The 25,066-nt window shown below is 38.0% G+C and overlaps 1 long non-coding RNA gene across 1 annotated transcript in view; it reads left to right on the top strand.

Moving 5' to 3' along the window:
* The first annotated feature begins 8,333 nt into the window (after positions 1-8,333).
* LOC128152829 (uncharacterized) overlaps positions 8,334-25,066 on the top strand; it is a 162,320-nt gene continuing 145,587 nt past the window's right edge. Inside the window, exon 1 of the long non-coding RNA XR_008238769.1 lies at positions 8,334-8,422. This is a non-coding gene — a long non-coding RNA (uncharacterized LOC128152829). The remainder of the gene's footprint in view (positions 8,423-25,066) is intronic.

Genomic DNA, 25,066 nt, shown 5'->3' with positions numbered 1-25,066 from the left:
GGAAATGAAGTCATAATAAAAAAGCCCAGAGGTGTATTACAAAGAAATGGGCATACTATTTTTCTAGTTAAAAACTTGATGAAAGGAGCTCTGCTACTTTTCAGTTGCTGAGATGTGACCTTGTTCTTAAAAAAAAAAACCAAAAAAACCCCCAAAAAACCCAGAAGCCAGTTTCCTTCTTACTCAACCTTTATATTTCTTATTTCACAGCATGTTTTTAAGGAGGACAGGATATTTAAGCTGATTTTTATTGTAAAAAAAAAAAAATTAGAGAAAGATGCACAGTAATAAGTTTGATATATTTACATATGTATCATTTTAGTATCTATCTCTGGAAAAGTAGTTTTGGGGAGCTGCTTGCCTGTTTATGGAAGTTGAAAAGATAGAAGCTTTTGGCATGTAAGAGACACAAATTTGAACACTTTATATGCTTTCCTTAACTGTTCCTCTTTACTTCATCCCTCTACCCTCATTAAAATGTTTGGTCAAGCTACAAATCTTGGATTTGAGGTGAACTTCTGATTAGAATTTTTTGGGAAACCCAGAATCAGTGTCTGTAACAGAACCCATTCCTGCATGTAGGAACACACAGTAGTGCATTGACCTGCAGCTAAGAGTGAAGTTACTGTCGAGTTTTAAAGGCGCAGTCATTATCTGACCAAGGGCCATCTCATCTTGGCATTGCTTGGAGAAGAGTGGCAGAAACCAGTTTGCTTTGCAGAGGTTTTACTCCATTCCAGACCTGCAGGAATGGGGGAGGATTTGGGTGCGACCTTTTTCCAAGAATCAAACACACTGTTTGCATTAGTTCTATACTTAAATGTTGGCCTAGATGTTAGTGAACTGTTTCTCTACTACTGCATCCAAAGAAATAAGGCAAAGTATTGAGGCTGTTCAGAGGAAAGTTAAATGAAAAATGAAGCAATGAGATGTTGCCTGAGATACCATTTTTCTGTTTCTTCTGTATGGCGTATTCTAATCTCCTATTTACATAACAAACGGTTACTAGGGAAATACAAAACTGAGAAATAGCATAGATCAAGCATGAAGTTCGAGTCCTACTCCTTACATAAGGTTTCTGGATATCTGCTGAGAAAATCAGGCTTGTGCTGGGAAATACTTTTTGGTGTGTATATATGGATGTGTATACACAGAGGATTCTAGATGGACGTAGGCTGCAAAGTTAGCTCAGTTTCCATGGGGGCATGAGGAAGGAAACAGAGTCTTCCACAGAACTTTTCTAGGCTATAAGTCAGATGGTAACTTCAAAGGGCATCTATTAAATGCTAGTATAATGCCTATTACCCACCACAATAAACTACAGTAATTTTCAGAAATGAGCACTTCAGAGATCACCAAGTGGAGCAAGTGAAGGGGTAGGATGAGAAACGTAATACCTTCTTTCCAAGGTTTGGTACACTAGCAGAGCCATTCTGGAAGAATTTGTAGTAATTAGGTCACCACTTGTTTCCTTTCTGCATGGTTAAAGGCAGAAGCTGTGATTCAAGACAGAAAGAAGTACTTGAAGAGCCCCCAGGTAATGTCAATGAGCGTTAGAGTGTTAATCTTCCCTAATGTTTCCAACGTTACCTTTTAGAATATTCCCTCGGTACCTGAGCTTGTTTCTGCCAAGCTATGAAGTCAGCTAGGGACCCTCCTGGTACTTGCAGCATTACTACAGTGTTCCTACAGTTTACACAGGCAAGGCAACAGACTGTGGCCATATTTCCAAAAGCAACTGAGCTGTGCTGCTGGATGGGTGCTTTCTGAGCACATTTCTGATTTGGCCTTTGTTTTTAATCACTATGTAAATGGAATCAATTCCTAATTTCAGGATATAGAGCACAGGTTTACCCTTGTCTCTCTTTGAAGCTACCAAGAAGTCTATTTAAATGTGCAGTGAAGGATGAGCTCTCTAATGTGTTTTACTGGTGCCATTAGTGAGGTTTGTTTTTCAGACACTTGTTATGTATGCATAAAAGTAAATATCCTTTGGCTGCTGCTCTTAACTGACTTCCTTTCAAAGCAGTAGCTGTTGTCTTGGTTTTGCTTCTTGATGGCTACCCTGCATGTGCCATTTTGACCTCATAAACTGCAAATCTGTTTTTCTTCATTTTTTTTCTGTTCAATGGTGGTCCTTTGTCACCTGGGGAAGAGACTTCCTAACAGCTTAGCATTTTTTGGCACCTCCTCAGGACTTAGACAACTTCACAGCTTTCAAGTAGTTGCAGAATATGTTGTAGCAGTATGAGCGGCTGTTGCAAATGAATACAAATTTTCACTTTTCTCATGGAAGTGGTTTACAGTGGTAATCCTGATAATGTATCTTCACTTTTTGTCTTAAAGCATCTTGCTTGGATAAATGTATTTTATACTGGCATTGGTTACATATACCTTACAAAGTCCTGTGCTAAGCCTGTCAGAAGGGGTTAGTACAGAATTCAATGAGGACAAAGTAAAATCTCTTAATGAAGTATGTAGTCTGTATTAAATTAGGCTGAAGTCGCCTCCAAAGCAAGAGACTGATGTTGAATCTTGAACACAGGTTCCTACATGCTACCTCAAAGTTGGGCAGTGAGGTTTGTTTTAAGCCGGTTGTGTAATGAAAATACATGCAAGTGTCCTAGCAACTTTGAAATGGGTAAGTAATAATTGATGAAAGAGTCAATTGCTAGAATGACCTCCCCAAAACACTCCTAGCAGTTACTGAGACATTAAAGTGACAGAGAGGGGATCAAGCTAGCAAATGAGAATGTGCATTGCTGCCTTCTCTGAATGATTTCCAGTCTGAGCAACTATTTTGAGCCTAGTATATTCTGCAATAGGTTTGAAAGCAAATGTGTAATGAAAAATTGCATTTAAATGCCATGATCATTTAGGGGGCTTTTTCACGTAGAAATATTTACTGTTTTGCCGTTATTTGTACCCTCTTTGTTCCTCTGTCAATGTGTTCTTTCTATATGGATAAAAAGGAGAAAACAATAGGAAAATTTAGAGAAGTAACATATTTGCAAAACTATTTTTATTGTGCTGGTTTCCAAAAGAATTTTTATCTTAAAACTCGCAAAGTCCTCTTTTTTTGGCCAAAACGTTTGTCCAGCTCTATTTAATATTCTTAATTCTTTCCAAATGTTAACTACAATAACTCATTTTGGTGACCGCCTTGCAAGAAAATAGGTGAATATTTTACACTAGTTTCACAGAAGCCAACTGATTTGAAGGGCAAATTTTGCTTTCCTGTCTTGTATTGCATAGCACCTGCCCTCCTTCATGAGGAGAGCTATTCGAGTCTGACCTTAAATGATTTGTTGAAAGCCAGAAAAGGAGTCAGTGTTAGAGTGGAGGAATTTGGCTTCTAATCCAGAGTTCAAATGACTAAACCATACATCTGATAAAATGAAACTTAAACCTGTGATACTGCATACTGTACAGCACATTTAAAATGCATTTACTTCCCCACCCCAGGAGCTTCAATAGCTCCAGAATAACTTTTAAAAATAAATTGTTTATTGAAAGATTAAGAGCATTTTATTGACTTTGCAGTTATGGCCAATTTCAGTGCATTTTTGTGACAGTATCTAGTCACAGATAGCCTCTTTCCTACGTGTGATGGTTTTATTATGTGAAAGAAGCCTACCTACTGTTTATCCTTCCCTTGCTCTCATCCTCACAGTCTCCCATGTTCCCCCAATGCTTTGTATGTCAAACGATCTCCCTGTCTCAATTCAAATCCCTCCTTAAGAGATGACTTCTGTGCAGATTTCCTATAATGATTCCCCCAAGATATCCATACCAATTTGAGACAGGACTTTCATCTATTGTAGCACGTGTGGTTGATGACACAATTTCTGAACCTAATACTGCTGTGTTCAGAACAGTTTTGAAAATATCTTTAAGAAAAAAATCAAACCCTTTTTTCCTTTTGCTTGTCTTTTTTCACCGTGCTTCTGTAACAAAAAAGCTTATTTTTAAAAGCAAGGTAAATGAACAAGCCAGCTTCTAAATATGCAGAATAAATGATAATTAGTTCACAAATAATTTAAATATCAGCATCTTTATTAAAATCTTGTAGTGTCCTCCACATCCAAATGCACATAGAACTGCAGTGGAACTGAATGCCTCCATAAACCTTGGCACTTTGCTGATTCTTGCAGCCCTCTTGAACTTTCCTTTCCTGCTTTTGCAGCATATATCCCTCTATGCTCAGGGCAGGGTGGGGGGTGGTGTGGTGTTCAGGGCTGAATATGGAGCTGGGGTGCTTTTGCAGTCAGTGTCTACATCATGAAGAACAGGGGGAGTCAGTCCTCTGAGGGAGGTTCGTGACTTGGGAGTTTGCTTTTGCTCAGTTTTTTAAAGCCAGGGTTTAGTATCCTGGAGTGTGGTGCCAGCTCTACCTTTTCAGCTGAGCCTTTGCCAAACATTAAATTAAAATAGTACTTTCCTTTCTTACTTTGTACTTACCTGATTAATTTCTTCTTTTCCTACTCTACTGACTTTCATATTATCACAGATGGGTTTTTGTTTTTTTTTTTTCACTAATATGTGCTGTTCCCCTTTTGCGGCCATGGGTGCACAGTAAGTTGTGAAAATAAAGGGGTGGATTATTTGGTAGTTGTACATATGACTGTACTGAACAGTCTTCTAAAGCACCTGTATGCTGCTAATTTCTGCAAATGAGACAGAATTAGTTGACCTTTGATCTGGTCTGGTATGACAATTATTATGTTCAAGGTACTTTCTGGTAATGTGCTACATGAAATCCCAGAAAATGAGGCAGGGGGGAAAAACCTTGCAAATGTTTTTATTCTGTTAGTTTCTAAACTGACTCACTTTTTTTTTTTTTTAATGTTTATTATATTAGGGGAAAAAATTTGGTTAATAATAGTAGTGATGCAAATGGCACATTCTCCTAACATAGACTGGATGGATATTAAATCCCTAGGAGCCCAATAAACTCAAAAGAGTTCTGTAAAATGGCATGTTGTTGCATGTGGGTTTGTGACTTATGACCACTGTGCAAGTATGAACAAGTAAGGACACGTAAATATAGACTTTGTTGGAATTGTGGCAATTTTTAATCATAAGCCTAAAATGCTTACAATATTTCAGTCCACTCTTGTTGAATTTTGGACTAGTGTCTGTCCTGTGGCTTCTGTTTGGGATAACGTGCAACAGAGGTGGAGTCATGGCTTTTCAATTCCAACCCAAGAAAAGTTATCTTTTGGCAGGTAGTCTGAAAACATGCAAACCAAAACACTCTTTCAAAAAAAAAAAAAGATATTACCCCCCACCCCCCCCAGTTTGTTTTGGATCCTTTGAACTGGAACCTTTGAGTTAATAGGTGTATCATGGATATAGATCTATAATCCATGACCTTATTACAAGTGATAAATTAATATTTCCAAACCTAATTGCCTCACTAATGTGCACCCACACCTGTCCTAACTTACTTCTTCCATTTTTCAAACTGCCAGTGAAAGCAGCTGATCACCATTCTCTGCTGAAACAAATCTACATCTAGCAGGCAGAGTGAAAAATAATATCCTACTCACACAAAAAAAGCGCCATATGAAATGTAGACAGAAATGGTTTGGAAGAAAAGTTGTTTAACCTAAAAGCTTTGAACAGAAAGCTGTTTAACTTACAGGCTTCACAGATGTACCACCTGGAAGCTAATGGACCGGGACCAGTATAAATGAGAGAAGAATCTGGTCACTTGTGTCAAAACATCCAGGGTCTCTTTTCTCTTGTGTGCTGGTTTCTGGTGCTTCACATCCTTCTCTCAAGATACTGTTCCATTAGGTTACAGCATCTCTGATTCCTACCTATGCCTTACTCAGACAAGCTCATATTATGTGTCAGCAGGAACACGACCAAGTAAAATTTGAAACAATAAATGTTCCTCTGTCACTTAGCAAAGCATGTCTCTGCAGGATGCGGTCCTGTTAGATTTCCTGAGTAAAGCTGAATTAAATCACTCTGTGGCCTCTGTATAACCTTTCGGTGATGCAGCAGGTTTCATGGTAGTCACATCTCTACATTCCTTTTTCGATATGCTGATCTGTAATATTGTGGTTAAAGGAAACAAACAAATACTTTCCTCATGGCTCCCCCCGCCCCGGATTCTAGTCCAGAAATCCAAAATACATTTCAGTTCATTGGCATATATGATCTATATAGCTCCTCATATACACAAAGTTTCAGTTTTCTCTGATCATCTTAACTTTGTAAACCAAGTATTAATCCCACTTTGCAATATTTTCTCCAATGCTTTTTATTCTCTTAAGAACTAAGTGTCTAATATGTATATTGGTCCCAGTGCACATGGTGTTTGGGACAAAGTGATAAATGGGAATATATTGATTAGGAAAATCACTTAGCTCTAAAAGGGGAATTATATTGATTAGTAAAATCACTTAGCTCTAATTTCTCAAATGTCACTGAGGAAGAGATCACTCTCATGTGAAGCAGGATTTTCTAGTTCGAATATGTTTAGTAGTCTTCTGTAATCCCAGTCTTCCATTTCAGAAATTAGTAGTCTGTCGCTAGTAATAAGCGGGGTAGTATCTCTTCAGGGTCGTCATACATCCTTCCCAAAACCAAACATGTACTGTACTCAGAAAACAGACAGAAAACCAAAGAAACCCCAAACCCCCACAAAACCACCCTATGTAATATTTCAACCTAATGCTGCAGTCCTTAAAAATCACAACAGATATGAAATTAGAGTTGGGTTTGAAATAAAGTAAGTGGAGGGTCACGGTGGAGAGGGGTAGGGAATTTAATGAGAATTTCCATAAAGTAAGTTGGTATACTTCCAGAGGCATACAATGAGCTATTTTAAAAGCTGACATTGAGAGAGAGAACAAGATATGGAAAATCGGAGCAAGATAGTTAGAATCCTGTGTGTAAAAGCCACAGGTGATCCTTAACAGGCAGTAAATTAGCTGAAGGATAGAGAAGAGTACTTATTTTTGTGGCAATAGCAATGCTTTCATTTTCCAGCAAGTTTTTAACTGAAAAAATTAACTGAAAAGTAATGCAAAGAATAGGAGGATAATTGTGAATTAGAAGCCAAATTATGCCAGGCACAACTGAATAAGTTCTGACTTTTCTTACTGACAGACATGTATATTAATAGTTGGCACTTATTGAACCAAATATGAATATTCATCTTCATTTATATTTCAAGGCCTTTCATTCCTCAAGGACCACAGTGCTTTTGACCAATTTTCATCCACATTACTAAAATGACAGCTTTCACTCCTGGGCCCTGACAGAGGTCTGCAGAATTCATTGGAGGTCCTGGGAGGAGGGAACCAGCTCCCGCTCCCAGCTGTCCACAAACACTCATTAAGAGAGGCAAATATCCAGCAGAATCTCTGTGAGAATTTTTAATCACGCAAAGGCTCTGCTAATTAGGTAGCTGATGGGGCATAGAGAGCACAAGGACGAATTCTTTAAACAAAGGACTAGAAACTTTAAGAGCTTTAATTACTTGGGCACAGAGTTCATTTCAGAACTTGGGAGCAAATTATTCTAATAACAATAAGACCAAGTAGCAGGCCATATTAGTGAGAATTGTGTAGAAAAGTTCAATTTTCTTCGGCTGTCACAACCGTGATTGGAGCATATTGGAAACTAGAGGGGGTTACAAAGGTATTAATAATAAACTTTATTGTGAAATGGATTAGATGCAGAAGATTTCCTATCGATGTGCATTCTGCTCCTCTTCTGTGTGAGTACTGCTTTGCCAGGCAGTATTGCGCTGTGTCCTATACCTCAAAATGCTCATGTAGCTCAAGCAGTGGATACTTTTACATGAATGAAGAACAATGGCTATTTTCAAAATGAAATCCCCCTTTTGTTTAGTGCAGCAGACTGTCTCCAAAACCTGAAAACTGGAAACATGTTGCTTTTTTGCAGGCTAGAAGAATCCTTTTCTCTGGCTGCAAATTATGGGTTTGTTTTTTGCTTGCTTTGTAAGTGCATAAATAGCATGGCTGTGTTGTGTGGTTTCTCCCAGGACACAATTTAGGCTAGAACGATTTCTAGGATCCCTTTCTCCTAGGTAGAATAAGGAAGACACAGAAATTGCTAAGGAAAAGGAAAAAGCAGAAAGCTTGAAGGATTCAAATTAGGAAACTCTGTTCTCCTACCTGTCAAAAGAAGAATATAGAAAGTATACAGCTCTCTTTCCCTTGGAAAATGGAAAACAGCTGATGTGCTACTCTTGTCATTGCAGCTGAGAAATCTTAGGAAGCTTGTCTGTAATTGAGCACAAGGGGTGCATCCTGCCTGTGTGCTGGATGAAAAGCTGATTTCCTTTGGGCAGAAACTGGGGTGACCAGGTAAGAAGGAAAGGAGGCATTTGCTGTCTGCTGGAAAAGGTTTGCTGGCCTTAGACATCTACGCAGTCAGGGTAGGGGGAACCACTGTACAGTACACCTACTGTATATTAGAAACCTTCTGTGAAGACACACGTTGAATTTTCTTCCTTTTTTTTTTTTTAAGAAGGGACTGTAACTTTTCTGGGGGTCAGTTTCTGACAAGGAGGAAGCAGATAGCTTTTACCATGTGTTTATATACCATTAAAGAAAACTAGGTTCTAAGTGAGGGCTTCTTTTTCAGTAGATTTGGTGCAAACCACATACCATGATTACTCATATGTTAAATGCTAATTAAAACTTCAGCATCCAAGAACAAATTTTATAGCCGAGGGACTCTTCTCACTGCTAGTGGGGAGATGGGCTTGAACATGTTAATTGAACATGTGAAAAGTTCCAGGGAAGTGCAAAGGGACAGGTGAAAATACAACTTGTGATAATCGAGGGCTAGTGATGCTCAGTGAGCAAGCGGTGGACTGGTGTTCAGAGTTGCAGAAAGAAATTAGAGAAGAAAGAAAGATATCTGCTCAGAGAATTGGTCTGAGATAAAGCTTCAAGATTAGCCTTGAAACTTCAACAAATCTTCTGCTTGCATTTGGTATTGCGTTTACTGCATGTTTTATCCACTGCAGAGGAAGGGCATTGCTAAAGAGAAACTGCTGCAGTCTGTGGTTGTAGACAAGCTTTCATTTTGAGTGGACTTTCCCCACATGAATAAACAGAGGTCTGAGCGCAATAAACATAGCTAAGTCATTCCATTAGGAAGTCACTCTGCCCACTGCAGTCCCTCAGCCATTTGTGAAAGCACCTAGAGTAACAAAATGTAGTACTGACAGAAGAGCTTTTTCTCCATTGTTGCTTTTTGGTTTTGTTTTAATTCCCAGGAAAGCAGGCTAAGCTGACATGCAGGAATATTTCTGTCACCTTAGTTCCTAATATTTCTGACAGTAGTTACAACAGAATAAACAAATAGATGAGGGAGAAAACATGAACAGAATATGGGGAGAAGAGAGCCCCATATAGTACCTTCTTTTAAAACAATTCCATTTGTAGTTTTGAAAAAGCACTTAAGCTTCAGGTACACTGTGCTGCTGCTCTCTCCTGGATCCTTTGGGGGAGTGGGAGTAAGTGTAGTTTGATGCTCACTTCATGTGTTGTTCTGTTTTTCTGGCTGTTGTTCTTACCTACTTGCAACTCTGGTCTTTGGACATGCAGCACACAAACAGTAGTCTCCCCAGTTTGATCACACTGCATTGATTTTTATTTTTACTTTTATTTTTTTAAAAAGTGCTTTTATGGCATGTAACTTTTGAATGCCCATGATTTAGAAGTTCTGCAGAGCTTAAAGCCCAGAATCCAGTAACCTAGCTGAAAGTAAGGTATTTTTTGCATAAAAATATATGCCATCTACTTTTTAAAATAAGTACTGTTATAAATATTACTTTAATATCTCGGTCTCAAAAAGTGATACAGGACAAACATTGCATACTTATGTTTAACTTTTTTTTTGAAGAATGTGATTTGTGTCAAAGGTGCACGGCCCTGCTGCATCAGCTTAGCTGTTAGGACTCAGATCAGAAATAAAGTTCTAGTTTTTCAGCAGTTATTCTATACATCAGATCTCATTACTGTTTCTTTTCTTTATAGATGTAAACTGGGTCTTTTTCTTCTTTCTGCCTTTGTTTAATATAGATATTAGTTGCCCATCTTGTAAGTGTATTCTGAAGCTATGTTCTTTCAACATGTACAGAGATCCTTAGTAGAAAGAAAACGTGTAAGACAAGAAGACATACAAAGTGGTTTATCAGCACTGCACTGAAGTTTTAAGTGGATCCATTTTAGACAGATTGTCAATATCAAGATACCAAAATATGAACATTTTTGCTCAGAAAGGTAGCTGTCCATGTACATTTGTCAACTGCTATATTCTGTTTTCTATAGGAAAAAGAATCATTCATCATGTTACAATCACTGTCCAGTGCAAAGCTGATCAAGAGGCATAACATTAATTCATCTGTCCATAGATGTTAACTCTAAAGATGCGTGTAGTTTGTATGAAAATAGTAAAAATATTTAAATAGTGGAATACAAGAGCCTTTAGAACCACCCTCATGTAATTTTGAGGGAATTTACCCTGAAATAGGAATGTGAAGGAGCTAGAGTTTAGAATTGCTACATGCTGGGGAAAATAATCTTGGAACTGCAGAAACTGCAAATGGCTTGAGTGTGGTCTTTTAACTGGAAAGGGAAATAGAAGAGAGAGAGATATTTCTTCTGATATTTTAATGTATTTTGCTCGGTTTATGTCAAGAGCAGCTCTGAGAAACTTTCGTGATGCAAAAATGCTGGAATTCCTAGTGCAGAAAGAAGAGCTTCTTTCATATTCATAACCTTACAAAAAAAAAAAAATTCCTCCCCTCCATTTTAGCAGTTGAGTTAGATAGTTAGATTCTCTTCAGGAAAAAAATGTTGAAATTATGAATATTGGCAACCTCATTGTTTGATAACAACGCTGATAGAGATCAGCAGGTTGTATGGACAAGGCAGACCTAATAGATCCCATACTGATTACATGTTTAAGATGCTGACTGAGAAGAACTTTCACCCTAATGGATGGGATAGTCCTATTCTTCTCTTCAGTAGGATTTCCCTCCCTCCATCTGGAACTGTGACGGGGCCTTTGACAAATGCTCAATTTGGAGTACTCAGGCTTAAAATGGAGACTTTTAAAAATCTTTAATTGGGGCTAAGCACTAGTTCCTCATGCAGTTCATTGTTTTGAACAAGGAAGCAGGACTAAAGAGTTAACTGCTTCCAATTGTAAATACATCAGTGGCAGGCACATTACAAAGCTCTATACAATCCTGTAGAGTAAATGGTGGACAGCTCATCACAATTAGGCATGGTCATAATGAAGAGCCAGAAGAGAGAAAAGAGGGCATGGGGAAAAACAGACCTTTTACAAATGTTTTATATGAAGAGAAATTATAGCTAAAAGGGATAGTTAATTAGTTTAAAGAATAGGTGGTAATGCCTTCTCTTTGCAGAAAATGAAAACTTTGAAAGCATGGAAAATGGGCGAGTTTCTAGCTGCTGATCTGGAAAAGGAGAAAACAATTCAAAGCAATACTGTACGTGGGTGTTTCTCAAAAGAAAACTGTGGTGGGAAGTGTGTGATCTGAGTAACTTACTCTTAGCAGAGACAGTAGGCACTGTTGTGTTGAACAGAGACCCTGCATGTAGCCTTGTTTTCACTGGAATGCATCTGTATTATTACAGGTGCTTATCAGAGACATAGATGCTTATGGTTTGCTTCCCCGCTTTGCATACTGCTTAGGAAGGCAAGAACCCATCTGGCTTGTGCTGAGAAGGTTGCACGGAGGAGCAAGGTTACAGTAAGGCTTGCTCTGTAGCCTTTTCGCAGTGTGCTGGCTAACCAGTCACCGGTAAAAACAATGTGCATTCCGAAATATGTTATTTGGTGAAGAAATAAAGAATAGCAATAATCTGTATCAGATTATTGAACAGCAGCACCTGTAATCTAAACTATTGTGGTGCCTATGAGATACAGCCTGTGGGACACTACCTGGAGATGAAGCTTTTCTAGCATCAATGAAGTTTGCAAGTATCTTTTCCTACCACAACTCCCATTGTATGTATCTTAGATAAGATTGATGTGTGCATTGTTAAGAGAAATACATACACTCCATATAAGTTCTTTGTTGTTTGGATATGCGTATACTGCAGTTGTTTCCCACCAAAATAAGTTGAGTTTCATGCTGCTGGGATGAGCTTACTTCTACAGCTGGCTTGGGTATTTCTGTGTTAGCCACAGTTGTTTCTGAGAATTGCAGAGTGGGTGCAACCTTTATTTTGTAGTCCGGGATTTTGGAACTATGGTCATCGCTCCCTATGATAACTATGGAAACAATGTTGGTTAGCACTGTCTCTGTCACATAGTACAAAATAGATTACGTTATAGTAGTGAATGGGATAAGATTATTATTTCTCAACTGTTGCTGCATACAGTAGTACATGTAGCATGCCTTGTGCTCACAAAGAGGAAACATATTTGCAGTAAGAGCCTGATTTTCTATTGGTAAATGGTGACTGTTACTGGACTGCTTCTGTCTCTTTTGTTTCAGGGAAAGATAGCTTGTGGGGAAGTAAGGAGGAGATTGGTATTGCATTTGTGTTTAATCTGTCTCTTGGCTCACCTGAGTTCTATTAGTACCCCTATGACCTTGCTTTTGCAAGTTGCCTACTTCTACCATCTTCCTCAGTCTCCAAGGGTAAGTAATATTCAACTACATATCCCAGGAGTTGTGATATTGCCTCAACAACCCATAGTTTCTATTGTGGTTTTGTGGTTAAAGCTGGGATACACAAGACAGAATTTTAAAAAGGACTTGGTGTTAGTCTAGCTTTACTGCTATTGAAATCAGTGGTAAAAGTTGCATGGGAACAGTTAGGCCTGTTTTCAGCACTTCAAAAACCTTCCTGTAAAATATTTTATTATTTTAATTCATTGTATGTATTTGCTTGTCCTGGCTTCCTAGACGATGCTGTAGCAGAAAGATTGTCTTTCAGCATTGTTCTCTGCAGACCCAAAATCAACATTTCTGCGACTCCCCTTTTCTTTAAATCCCCTCTGATAAGGTCTGCTTTAGCATTTGAATATGTGCAAATAAAATGGATTCATGCCCTCAATTACATTTGCCTTGTACATGAACAAACAGTAGGATTAGAAATTTAAAGGATAAAACCTGTGTCAGTGGCTTTATCAGGAGTTTTGTGAATACAAGCCCTTTAAAAATTACACTTTATTGGTACAAATGGATGTAGAAGGGAAACCACAGAAGGCAGGTGTACTGCTGAACACTCAGGAGGGCAAATGCAGGAGTATAAAATTGTAAGTAGTATACAAATTAGATTCTTCGGGTCTTTCCAAACGCTTCTTAAATTGTATTTTGTAGGAGAAAAAGATATATTCATATCATATAGTTTAAAAATGAAGCAAAGCAACATTTTCTGGGGTCTTATGTTTGCTTAGATTTAATATAAGGCTGATGTAGGGTGTGGGATATCAAAAGGGAGAATGGAGGGTGGTGCTAGAAGGATAACAGACACACAATGTTATTCTGAAAGAGACTTGCGTCCCTAAAATAATATTATGTAGATAAAACATTGGAAGAAAGGCCTGTGTGAAAATCTGGGAAGAATGAATAGGGTTTTGTACCATATTAATACACAAAAAATCCTAGGGTAAATTCGGAAGTTGGAAGAAAATGTATTTTTCCACTCAGCCTTCTAAAAGTAAATCATTATTGCTTTCATATCTATGGTTATGTAGAGACTACAATTTCAATAATTTATTCAGCTTCTCTGCAGAAAACTATCCTCAAACTGTAAAAAATTCTCTTTAACTTCAGTCTTTGGATGGGTAGTGCATTCATACCAGATCAGTACACTTCTGTCACTTTACGGAAATATCCATCTCAGAATGGGAAGACTCTGAACTTTGACATAACAGAAGGAAAGCTCTTTCGTACACTACCCAGGAGCTGGGACAGAGAACTAAACATCTTTAGAAGATTGTTTTTGTGAGATTTTTTTTTTTTTTAACAGTATGGTTAAGCAGAGAGACAAAGTTGGAGGTGATCCAAACCCAAGAATATGTAACATAAATTACCAAGGCATAAGAAGAACATATTTGAAAGAAAGAGCAAGAGATGGGAGCAAATAATGACAAAATCTAAAATTTTTAAAGGTCATATTGACAAAGAAAGGTAGCAACAGAAGAAGTCCAGGCCTATAATACTTCCTTGCAGTTTAAGCAAAGTTTTAGTGAGTTCTTTTATCGGTCTGTGAAGTATGCACGAGGTATTTTGGGAAGACCCCTAGTCAGTTGTCTGGTAGAATCCCAGTGCAAAGATGGCAGAGCTGAATGGATCAGGACAAGACTGCAAGGTCTATGGATAACAAAGGCTGTGCTGAATTGCACCTCAGCTATGGGCAATCGCAGTGCAGAAATCTCTCCGTTACAAAAGGTTTGGTTCTTCTGGAAGTTTATTTGGTAAGATTGAACACAGCAGCCTGACCACTTTGCTGCTGTTGTGATGGTTAGTGTGTTCACATTGTTTGTTGTATCAGACTGTGACTGTAAACCAAGCTTTTTCATGGGCTACCATTTACATAAACAGTAATATTCATGTTAAGCTTCAGTGTTTGAAAATGCTAGCCTTGCTTGCTAGAGTTTAAGTGTTAGCACTTAGCCGGAAAGTGTTCTTTGTGACCAGCTATTTTTGTCACATTAAAACCTACCAAAATTCATTTAACTGTAAGATTTATTTATAATTGAAAATTTGTTATTTAATCCAGAGTCTAAATGTAGTTATATTTGCCAACTTAATGCCGCAAAATCGCCTAAGAATATTCTTAAGTAGTACGTCAGCTAAATTTTATTGCAGGTCCATTAGTATTACCGTTAAGCAGCTGACTAAAGGTCATGATGAATACTTACTATTTTATATCACCCAGGGGGTACTAAGCACAGCTGGAGTCTATTTTACTACTTGAACACTAATAATACTCCACAAATTGTTGATCAGTGGATATGTCCATCTTACCAAAGTACTTTGCCCAAATATGTAGCAATTCTTCTAGTGTGCATTGCGTGATAGACTGTGGGATTTTTTTTAAAAAGAAAGTTCTTACTAAATGGCTAGTTGTTACAGTTCTATTTCAGGTACTGCCTATAATTTTGTGGTTGCACTGGTATTTCAGAAACCCCGTCAGGTCTTACACGGTCCTTGCTGACCTGTTTAATAAATGGGAAAACAGCTATTGAGATTTCTGATGATCAAGATGATGAAAAATTATTCTGGAGATTTTATTATATTGATGCTTTGTTGATATTGTTTTTCATACTTTTCCAACCATATAATTCCTCCTACTGATGTCAAGTTCTGCTGGAACAGCAAGAAGATTATGCCCTTATTGTAATTTTTTTAAACAGCTGTTGCAAAATAGGCCTTAACACTTCACAAATCACTTCTGTGCATTTAAAATGGATTTTTTTATGGTAGTTTGTGAAAAAATTATCCAAATAGATGGCTTTTATATAATGACTTGAGCTTATTTGACTCTTCTTTCTTGTGAGAAGATAAATATGATCATGCAGAGTTGTGTGAGCAGGATGGACTTAGGATCCATTCAGCTGTTTTTATCCATCTACTGGGTTCTCTGTAGTTCAACATGATTTGCAATAGGAAAGCCCTGACTTTAAAGTAAAAGTACTTGATCTTTTCAAGTACTAGCTTCTGCTGTTTCCAGTGGATTTTATGAGTACACACAGCTACACAGGACAAAGGGACAACTTCTTTATGAAAAAATATTCTACAATCCTCTTGGTCCTATTTCTTTTCACTGCAGAAAATCTGTGAAACTGCAGACTACGTTCAATTTCATGTTCATTTTAGCAGCAACGACACTGTAAACCTACTCATTTCCTACAGGGCTTTTGCGATATGTATTTTAGCACAGACATTCAGCAATGACTGACTTTTGATCTAAAATAAACTAAAAATACTTTATTATCAAAAATTGTGTGTGCGTATGTAAGTGAAGTAGGAAGGTTAGCCCTCAGCTGTGTTTTGCTTGAGTGTCTTTTGACATTAATCTGTTCAAAAGAGAATAATTTACATTTGAATGCGGTTATATTAACAAGCAAAAATAGGATCCTCATCTAGAAGTTTATGCTGTAAGGCCCTTAGGTGGGTGAATTTCTTTCGTTTTCCTTTTCTTTCTAAACACAAATTTTCTTTTTCTTTTCAGTCTCATCCCTTTCCTCTTTAGTCCATTAGCACTAGGCAATCTTTTACTATTAGTAGCAAATTGCAAGGCAAGAAAGAGTTAAATTTTTATGGATGAATACCTCCTTGGTCTTATCAGTCTAAGTAATTAGGTAATTCAGCAGCCACAGTTCAATGGGACCTGGTGTTTGAATGTTGCTGTTCTCCGCACCTCATCCTGGCTGAAGCTGGGAATGAAACTGAGGTCACAGAAGAAAAGGGATGCCTCAGAGGTGTCCTAAATCTCATAGTTAATGCCAAAGTATATGCTAGTCAGGTGCTCAACATCTCTGGTGGTGCATAGCAGAGCTACAAGTTGAAATGTTGCCTTCCTGTAAAGGGACAAAACAGATGCATCTTAGACTTAAATCTTTATTTCTTGTCAGGATACTCTAAACTGGAATGTCTTAATCTGGGGAGAACGATGAAGCTACATTGAAATGCAATGGAAATGGAAAAATGCAGACAGAAAAATGGGAGTGAAAATTGAGAGTTATTTTAAGAGTACAGGAGACTGAAAAAGCTAGAAGTTCTGTTCTGTATCAGAGAGAAATAGAAGCCACACTTGTAATAAATGACTATTATGCTATATATACACTTATACATCAATTGATATCTCTGTAAGGTTCTTACAAACTAGAAGTAATGAAGTATAAAAATTGAAAACGGAAGCTAAGGCGTGAGGGATCATGCTGACAGGATCAAGGACAATGGGTTTTGTAGCATATTTAGGGAAAAAAAATTCCCCAAACCCAAAGAATTGTGTAGATCATTTACTAGATGGAAACTTCCAAATTCTTAATACTGCAGAAAAAACCCAGATACTATTAAATAAATAATTACACTGCATTTGGAAACAAACACAGTATTGTGTCCAAATACCATATCAATGCAATGAACAACTATAAAACCCATTGGCAGCATAGTTAGAGAAGGTCTTTTGAAAAATGAACTTTTTTTTTTTTTTTTTTTTTAGTTCAAGCAGGCTTAGGTGACCTCACTGCAAGAGTTCTAAAGGACTTCGCTGAGCTGATTTCTGGTCAACCTGTTTATTTTTATTAAAGCATGTGATTTTGTGCACATTTTAAAACACAAATGATAATACTGTGCTAGTGTTCAGAACTGCAAGCAGAATGGTTTTGATTTGTATAGATTAGTCAGCTTGCTATTGATTGCAGGTAAACTAATGGAAAAGCTGATAGTGAATTCAATAGACAAAGAATTACAGAATGGAAGCCTAGTTAATGGCTGTCAACATAGTTTTATAATGAAAAGACCTCATCAAAGAAGCTTTCAGTTTTCTCATGTGATTACAAGTCTAATGAATGTACTGTGTAGACACAGAGTGTTTAGGCTTCAAAAAAACTCTTGATGCCATGTTGGAATTAAGAGGAACAGTAGCAATTCACACTGTCGCTGCAGTATCTAACAAACAAACTGAAAATGGCCTCACTGGCAGATGCTAAAGAGTGGTTTTCAGTGAAAAGTCCTTACTGTGTGGGTCGTTTCTAATGACATTCTGCTAGGACTAATTCTGGCAGTGTTTGGTGTCATCTTCAGTGACTGGACGCCAAGCCACAACAACTTGGCCAAGAACAGTTTTGGACAAAGATTGGTGGCAAATTATGAGGGAGGGCATCCTCAGGTGTTTATCACTTCATATTACATAGACTCTACCTTCTTGGAATAAAATGTATTTTGACACACCCAAGTATAAGGCTGTACAAAGGAGATGAGTGTCAACAGAAATGGCAATTGCATCCTGTGAAACAGTTGATATCTTAAAAGATTTTGAGGTCACAGTGACAAGAGCGCTGAACTAGAGCTCCTAGGGAAATGTGCTCAGAAAGGCCAGTGGGATCCCTGGATGTGGCAGTAGAGGGCTGGGAAGTGATTTTTACCTCTTACAACTGAGTAACTAAGTGTTTCCCAATCAATACTTCACTAACTGTTCTCTGACAGACCCTTCATATTATCTGTGGAGGCATCTTGTCTTTGTCATTGTCTTTCATGCTTCTTTAGCTCAGTGTTATAGACAGAATGTTATGAAGCAGAAAAACTAAGGTACACAAGCGAATTCTTGGGGGAAAAAAAAAAAGTACAAAAGCATTCCCCTGAGATGATCTGTGGTCAAGGCAGTAAAGGAAGGCTCGTGTGATCTGGAGCTGTTACTGGTTTCGTGCAGCTTTTCCGTGTGACTTTGAGCCATTTTTAACACCCTGGAAGGTGGAGTGGTGGTGAGGGAGAGGAGGTTCTGATGTCTACTCGAGGTGGATTTCCTCTGGGACACTGTAGAAATCATACTCTGCATTGGTTTCCCATTTGTAAAGTAAGGCCAATGCCTCTTCCCAGTCCTGGAGGCAGTCTGAAGGTGAACATGTTAATGACAGTGTAAGAATACTGCAGCAGCAAGCACCTTGGGAAAAACTTGCGAGTAAATGAGACAAATGTGTTATGTAGGGGGATATAAATGAATCTACTAGGAGGAACCTCTTCTCACAAATGCTGCAGACAAATACCAGCCAGTCTACCTGAAACCTGGCTGCAGGCTTGTTTTAAAGATATTTTTAAATGCTTAAGACTTAATTTTGAATGTGTTGGCATTTGTGTATTCGTAGAAGTGCTTCAGTTCTGTTTAAGCATTGGATATCCATTTACATTCAAGAATGTATTACTCCTTTATTAAATACATACTCTGAGGCCCTACCCTACTGGCTCTAAGTAGCAGTCTGCATTCATGTATACTTTATCTCTTCTAAAACATTTAGTTCTGTGTAAAACATTTAAGTCCCTTGCTATCTGTAAGTACTGTGGTAGCCATGTGCATGGCCAGAGAAGACAAAGATTAGCTATTTATTAACATGTTAATTAATGTTTTAAAACTCAGCAAGTCTTTTTAAGTGACATAGATGCAAAGACGTCTTCATACAAAGCTGGTTTTGGACTAAATATGGTTTACTGAAAGACAGTAAGCCTACATATGTGGGAAAACCAGAATAATGTTCAAATTGGTCAAAATAAGGTATATATTTGTCTTAAAAATTGTTTACTGGTAAAAATCCCAATGTTGGTTTCTTGCTTTTAGGTAGCCAGAATCTTCTTATTAACATTTTTCCCAAATTCTCTGCAAGTTGTAGCAGAGAATTCATTCGATAGCTAACTGACAATAATTAGCCTATTATGATGATTAATGCTTATTCAGGGCGTTTAATTTGCATGCTATAAGCACGGTGAGACAGCTAATTTGAAGTTATGCCAAATGCAGTATTTAGTTTTTATATACAACATTTGTTTGGCTTTCCAAATGTAAAATAATTGACAAGAATAATCATAGCCATGGATGTTAGGTCAGCAAGTTTTCATTTCTCCTTTTAATAACAATGATGTGTTACTTAGTGAACCAATTAGCAAGGTAAACTTTACTTGCATTAAAAAATACGTAAGGCTAAGGAAGAATTTCTAAATTGTAGTTAATGGAATGTCAACCAAGATGCACATTCTGTCATTTTTGCCTAGGTGAAAACCATCTGTCCTAGGTAGATAGCATTTCTCCAACTTTTCACAAAGAAGAAGGATACAAGGTCATTTTTATGCACCTTGTGATCAGGATTGACTTTATATATTTATTTTTTTGATTTATGAAAGTCAATTAAACTACGAGGCCTGAACCATAGGTTCAAATAAATAGACAGTGAAAGAATAAATTTCTTTAATTATGGCTACAACAAGCCTTCATTTTTTTCCTCAGGAAAAGCCTATATATTCATGTGGATCGTGCACCTTGTTCAGCATATTTGGAGGGGCAAAATTTCTGTGCTGCTTCTGATTGCCCAGGTGCTTTGACCTGGATAGCAGAGCACATTTTAAGATTTGATGCTCTTCACCAAAGATTTCAGTATCCCTGGATTTGAAACTGAAGTCTCCCTAAGTGTGCTGCGGAAGAATGAGCCAAAAGGGGAAACACATAGGGGCTTGTAGGGGAAAGAAAATGTCCACAGTTGTGTCTGGAAAGCAATCTGATGCCTTTGGAAGATAAGGGAAAGAGGTGTTTCTTTGCCATAACTGTTGACATTTTCTTTAAAGTCTTTCTTAGGTTTTGACCTTTGAGACAGAATACATTGCAAAAATCCTCCATGGATATCATAGAAAAATAGGTAACACATCTAAGTCCATGTAACAGTCAAACCTGTAGTCTAATCATCTCTGCTTAATAAACATTTCTGCTTGTTTTCTACAAAAGGCGTTTCTGGCTGTTTTCTCCAGCTAAGCAAATGGCTGTGGCTGGGCTGTGGGTCACTGATGGGAAACAGAAGAATCTATCTTTGTGAAGTGCCCTTTTTTTTTTTTTTTTTTTTTTTTCTTCCATCTATCAACCTCAAATTTTAAATACCTGGGATATGTTGCAGGATATTTGTTCTTGTTCCTGCCATTGTTTCCTCAAACTGCTGAGAAAGCAAAATGTCTGGATGCTTTCTGACTCTGAGGAATAAGAGGAGGAAGACGCAATTGTTCTCCTAGATGTGATGACAAAACCCAAAGTCTCTGTCACTTGCCCAGGGTCCTTTTAACATTTTGTTATTTGGAGGAAGCTGGCAGTCTGTATTAATCTGTATAAAAATAGTGGACCTATTTCTGTCCACTTGATCTCCCCTACCCTGAAATGATCACAAGCTAGTAGTGCAGGTTATAGCCTGCATTTATCCCAGCACTCCTGCTTTCTTGCTGAAGCACAGTCATAGCATTTACCACTCTCTTGCAAGGAGCCAATTAGTGTGCCCCGAATCCAGTTAAAGTAGAATAGAGCAGCTATGTCTGCACTAGTAAACTAAGCAACACCAGGCACAGACTCGAATACAGCACTACAAGCGTTCATAGGGCTTCACCACTGCCACGTTTATGGCATGGTTTTTGTCGATGCCAACTAGCCCTCTTCTCGATGATGCCCAGGTGTGAGTCAGGGGTTTGCCTGGGCCAGAGACTAGCCTAATAGTTTCTAATAAGGGGGATGAATGAAGGCTGCCCCCATGGTGGGGGTGGGAAGAATTTGGCCCACAGATGGGAGCCACACCACTTAGGCCTTTGCCCCTTTTTGTTTACAATTACAGCTGTAGACAAATGAGAAACTGTTTGCTCTCTTTCTTGGTAAGAACATAGGGAATCACTGGTTATCCACCACCTATTTAGATCCTCTCTATTTTTTTTTTTTTTCCCTATTAGCATCTCCCAATACTTCATTACCACCTTTGTAACTTAGAGGAGTGTGGGGACCAATTTAAAATCCATTGAAAGAGCCTTTGGCTTTCTGTAGTGGATCCTGGATCAGGGCCAGAGGGTATAAACTGCTAGTGGCAAGTTTACAACAGTGCTCCCATTGTGGGTGCCACTGCTGGGGCATATTGAGGTGGCTGAAGATTTTAACAAAAGTGATTTTGCAGATTCACCCTCTTGACAAGCTGTGTGTTCTCAGTGGGAACCGTTCCCCGTTTTTAAAAACAATTATAGTTCCCTATCCATGTCTGCTGGACTATCGTATACTTCGAACACAGGGGAGCTTGACAGAGGAGTTTTTTGGCTATGCTGAAGCTCCCTCTGTCTTTGCACTCTAGCTGATCTAATCAGCGACTAATTTGCCTCTTACTTTATTAGCTCCATATTCAAACACACACAATGTAGCTATTTTGTGAGATTACTTCTGAAATAGATTATAGCAAGGTTAAAAAAAATTAACCTCCTAGCATTGCATATATATCCACTTAGTAGACTACACTAGTCATGCATTAAAAATAGTTCTGATCTGGTATTACCAGGGAAAATTAACTGTAAACCGAAAGGAACAGTGGCGCATCACACTTCAGTCTCAATCCTGCTCTTTCAGTCTTGGATTTATTCACATCTAGTGGCTGAGTAATTTAAGTACATTAGTCAGTAATTTGGTTCTTACTTATTCACAGGCAAAAATCATAATTTTCTTAATTTGATAAAAACTGTTCTGATGGAAAGGTAAATCTTCAGGAAAAGCACTGACATGGTTTAAATAGTCCATTGCATATTTCTGATCACTTACATGGGGCCAAGGACTACCACCGCTGAAGCAAAGCTCTCAGTTAAAGCAAAATATGAAACATGCTCCTGGGAGAGCAGCTGTCTAAAAAAAGTCAGTATTATATTAAATTCTACGTATGCTGGTAGCTGGAAAGCAATAAGGTTGTATTACTAATGGATAAATCAAACTGATGAATTATTGCAACAAATTATTTAAAACTGAAACAGTTCATATTTGAAACATGTTGAAGCTCAGAGAGTGGGGTTCACAGTAGGCTTTCCAATGAAGGGGTTTTTTTTGTTTGGTTTTTTTGTTTTTGTTACAGATGCAATCATTTGTAGTTGGCTTTCATTGTTGTCGTTGAAAACTTGGTTTAAACTTGCCCTTGTGAAACTTGGAAGCGTTTGATGTAGTTGTGCAGCCTTGAATTCACCAGGCACAAGCTAAAAATCCAGTGATGTGAAAGTTGCGGTGATGATTTGCCAGTAACCAGTGGCTTGTGGCTTACAAAACATTTTTTTTACTATTTCAGTTGTGATTTGCTACGTTCTGCTCTCCTGTTTTTAAATAACATGTAAAGGTCCCTTGTTGTTTGTGTATCACTGATACAATTCTTTCACAACAAAAACCAAAAGAAGGCACTAGTGCTTTGAATAGAGGGTGCCTGATTGATAAGCTGGTTGCAGCCAAACCTGCTCTGGCTAATTGTCTTTCAAATGCCCTCATTAATCAAACAGAGGAGTAACTCTGACAGGAGGGCTGTCACTGTTTTCATGATTTCCTACCACTCGCCTCACAGTGTGAGACCTGGCTTCGTACCCAAATCATGGCCTTTAAAGCAGTTTTAATGCCTGCTCGCTGCAGAGCACACCTGGCTTTGGTGGGATGGGGGCCTGCCCAACTCTGAGGCATGATCTATCCCAGGAGACCAATTTAGCAGTTATTTAATGATTCATAGCTTGATGTCTGGAAATGAGTGCTCCACACGATAACATACATAAACAAATTTAATTAGTTTTTGCCTTTTTTGCATAAGTAGCCACCAGTGTATTAAAGCTGCAAACAAACCAGGTAGGCTGCCTGGAAAGTCATTGAAGCTGGTTAACAGCCGATCTTTGAAAAAGACTATGGTGATTTCTTTCATCTGCTGATAGTCACTGATGCCTGTTTGGTCAGGTCCTGAAGTTGCCGGCTTCACTTATTAAGAAAGGGGGAAGCAGCTATCACAATTATCTTCCACCTAGATGTTAGAATTACGTATCTACAGGAAAAACGGTCAGTCTCTTGTCCACTTCCATGCAGAAGCTACAAAATATAGCGTTTTCTTGGAACTGTTTTAAAAAGATGTGCTTCATGTATTTCCTGTTTGCAGTGTATTCCAAGTATTATTCAGCAAACATCAATCTAAATTATTGTTAGGATATAGGGATTTTATATTTTTGCATTTTTAGTGAACATACATGAAAACATTGTAAAATTATTTCTAGTTGTGCACGCTAAAAAATAGGGGGAAATACTTAATGCTTAAGAAAGCAAATTGAAAGCTTAAGGCACAGAAAGTTTTTTAGGGTTTTTTTTTACCTGCTTTTGCAACATTGCACATAATTAACACTGGTGATGTATGAAGTGTATGGGTTTTCTTTTTCTCTGCTGTTAAGTGTTTTGTATACTCTGTGGAGTAGAATTCTAGACTTGATAGTCCAGAATACTATATTGTCATTCTCCTAAGTAATATAAGTTAATATATTTTGCATATATTCATATTAAGTGCTTTAATAACATTTCATAGGGCTGAAAATTGTTCAATGAAACACACAGAAAAGTTTTATACTGGTGGGTTCTTATGAACTCTAGACAGCAGAACAATATAGCTGGTCTTTTCTTCATTTGGGAACAGCTTCCACCCACCAAGTACAATATTTACTCCTGAGAGGTGCCTTTTCTTTAATAGGGCAGTTTGGTCATAATTTTTGCAGATCTTGATTTTAGACTGCAAACTACCTAAAACAGACACCTTGCTTTCCTGAGCATGCACAGGAGAATCATAGCACGGAACATGTCACTTCCAGGTGTCCTGCAGTCATCGCTTTATAAACATGCTTGATCTCAGACTTGAGCAAGGGGGACCAAACCCTCATGTAAGGTGATATTTTACTCTCCACAAGTGAAATCCTGTCCCCAGCAAGTTCAGTGGAAACTTTGTTACTGATCTCAGTGGGGCCAAATTTTATTTCACATCTTTACTTTTGTTGACGTATTGCCAACATGAAAGCAATTTGGACTGGGAGAGAAGGTGGGGACTGGGGACAAATTGCTTTTGACCTTTTTCTTTTAGAAATTTAACAGAGACCATTAGCTCGTTTGTACCAGTACCTCCCAACACCCATCAGAAAAAGTATTTTCTCTGAGTCACTATTAATTTTATATCAAGGCATTTTATTTTATTATGAGAGCCAGGGTTCCAAGTGGTATGATTTACAGGACATGTATAACTGGGCAGATACTGCCTCCTCTTTTCTCTCCTCAGTAACCCAAAACAAAGAGCTTTACAGGGATATATTAAAAACTAGGTACGTGCTCCTAAAATTCAACTGACTTTAACCAAACCAGTAGCATGTGAGTAAACATTTCTAAATGCCCATGATTAATTTTGTGGACTCATTCAATGCCTTTAAGTTGTGCTCTATGGACACTCATAAGGATTTCTAATTAGTGTCACTATGCCCCCTATAAATCTACTTTCTCAGGACTTTATATCTTGATAATAAAAACTTGTCCTGCTG

The sequence above is a fragment of the Harpia harpyja genome, chromosome 16, assembly GCF_026419915.1.
Source record: "Harpia harpyja isolate bHarHar1 chromosome 16, bHarHar1 primary haplotype, whole genome shotgun sequence".
NCBI lineage: Eukaryota > Metazoa > Chordata > Aves > Accipitriformes > Accipitridae > Harpia > Harpia harpyja.
This window is presented reverse-complemented; position numbering and strand designations above follow the sequence as displayed.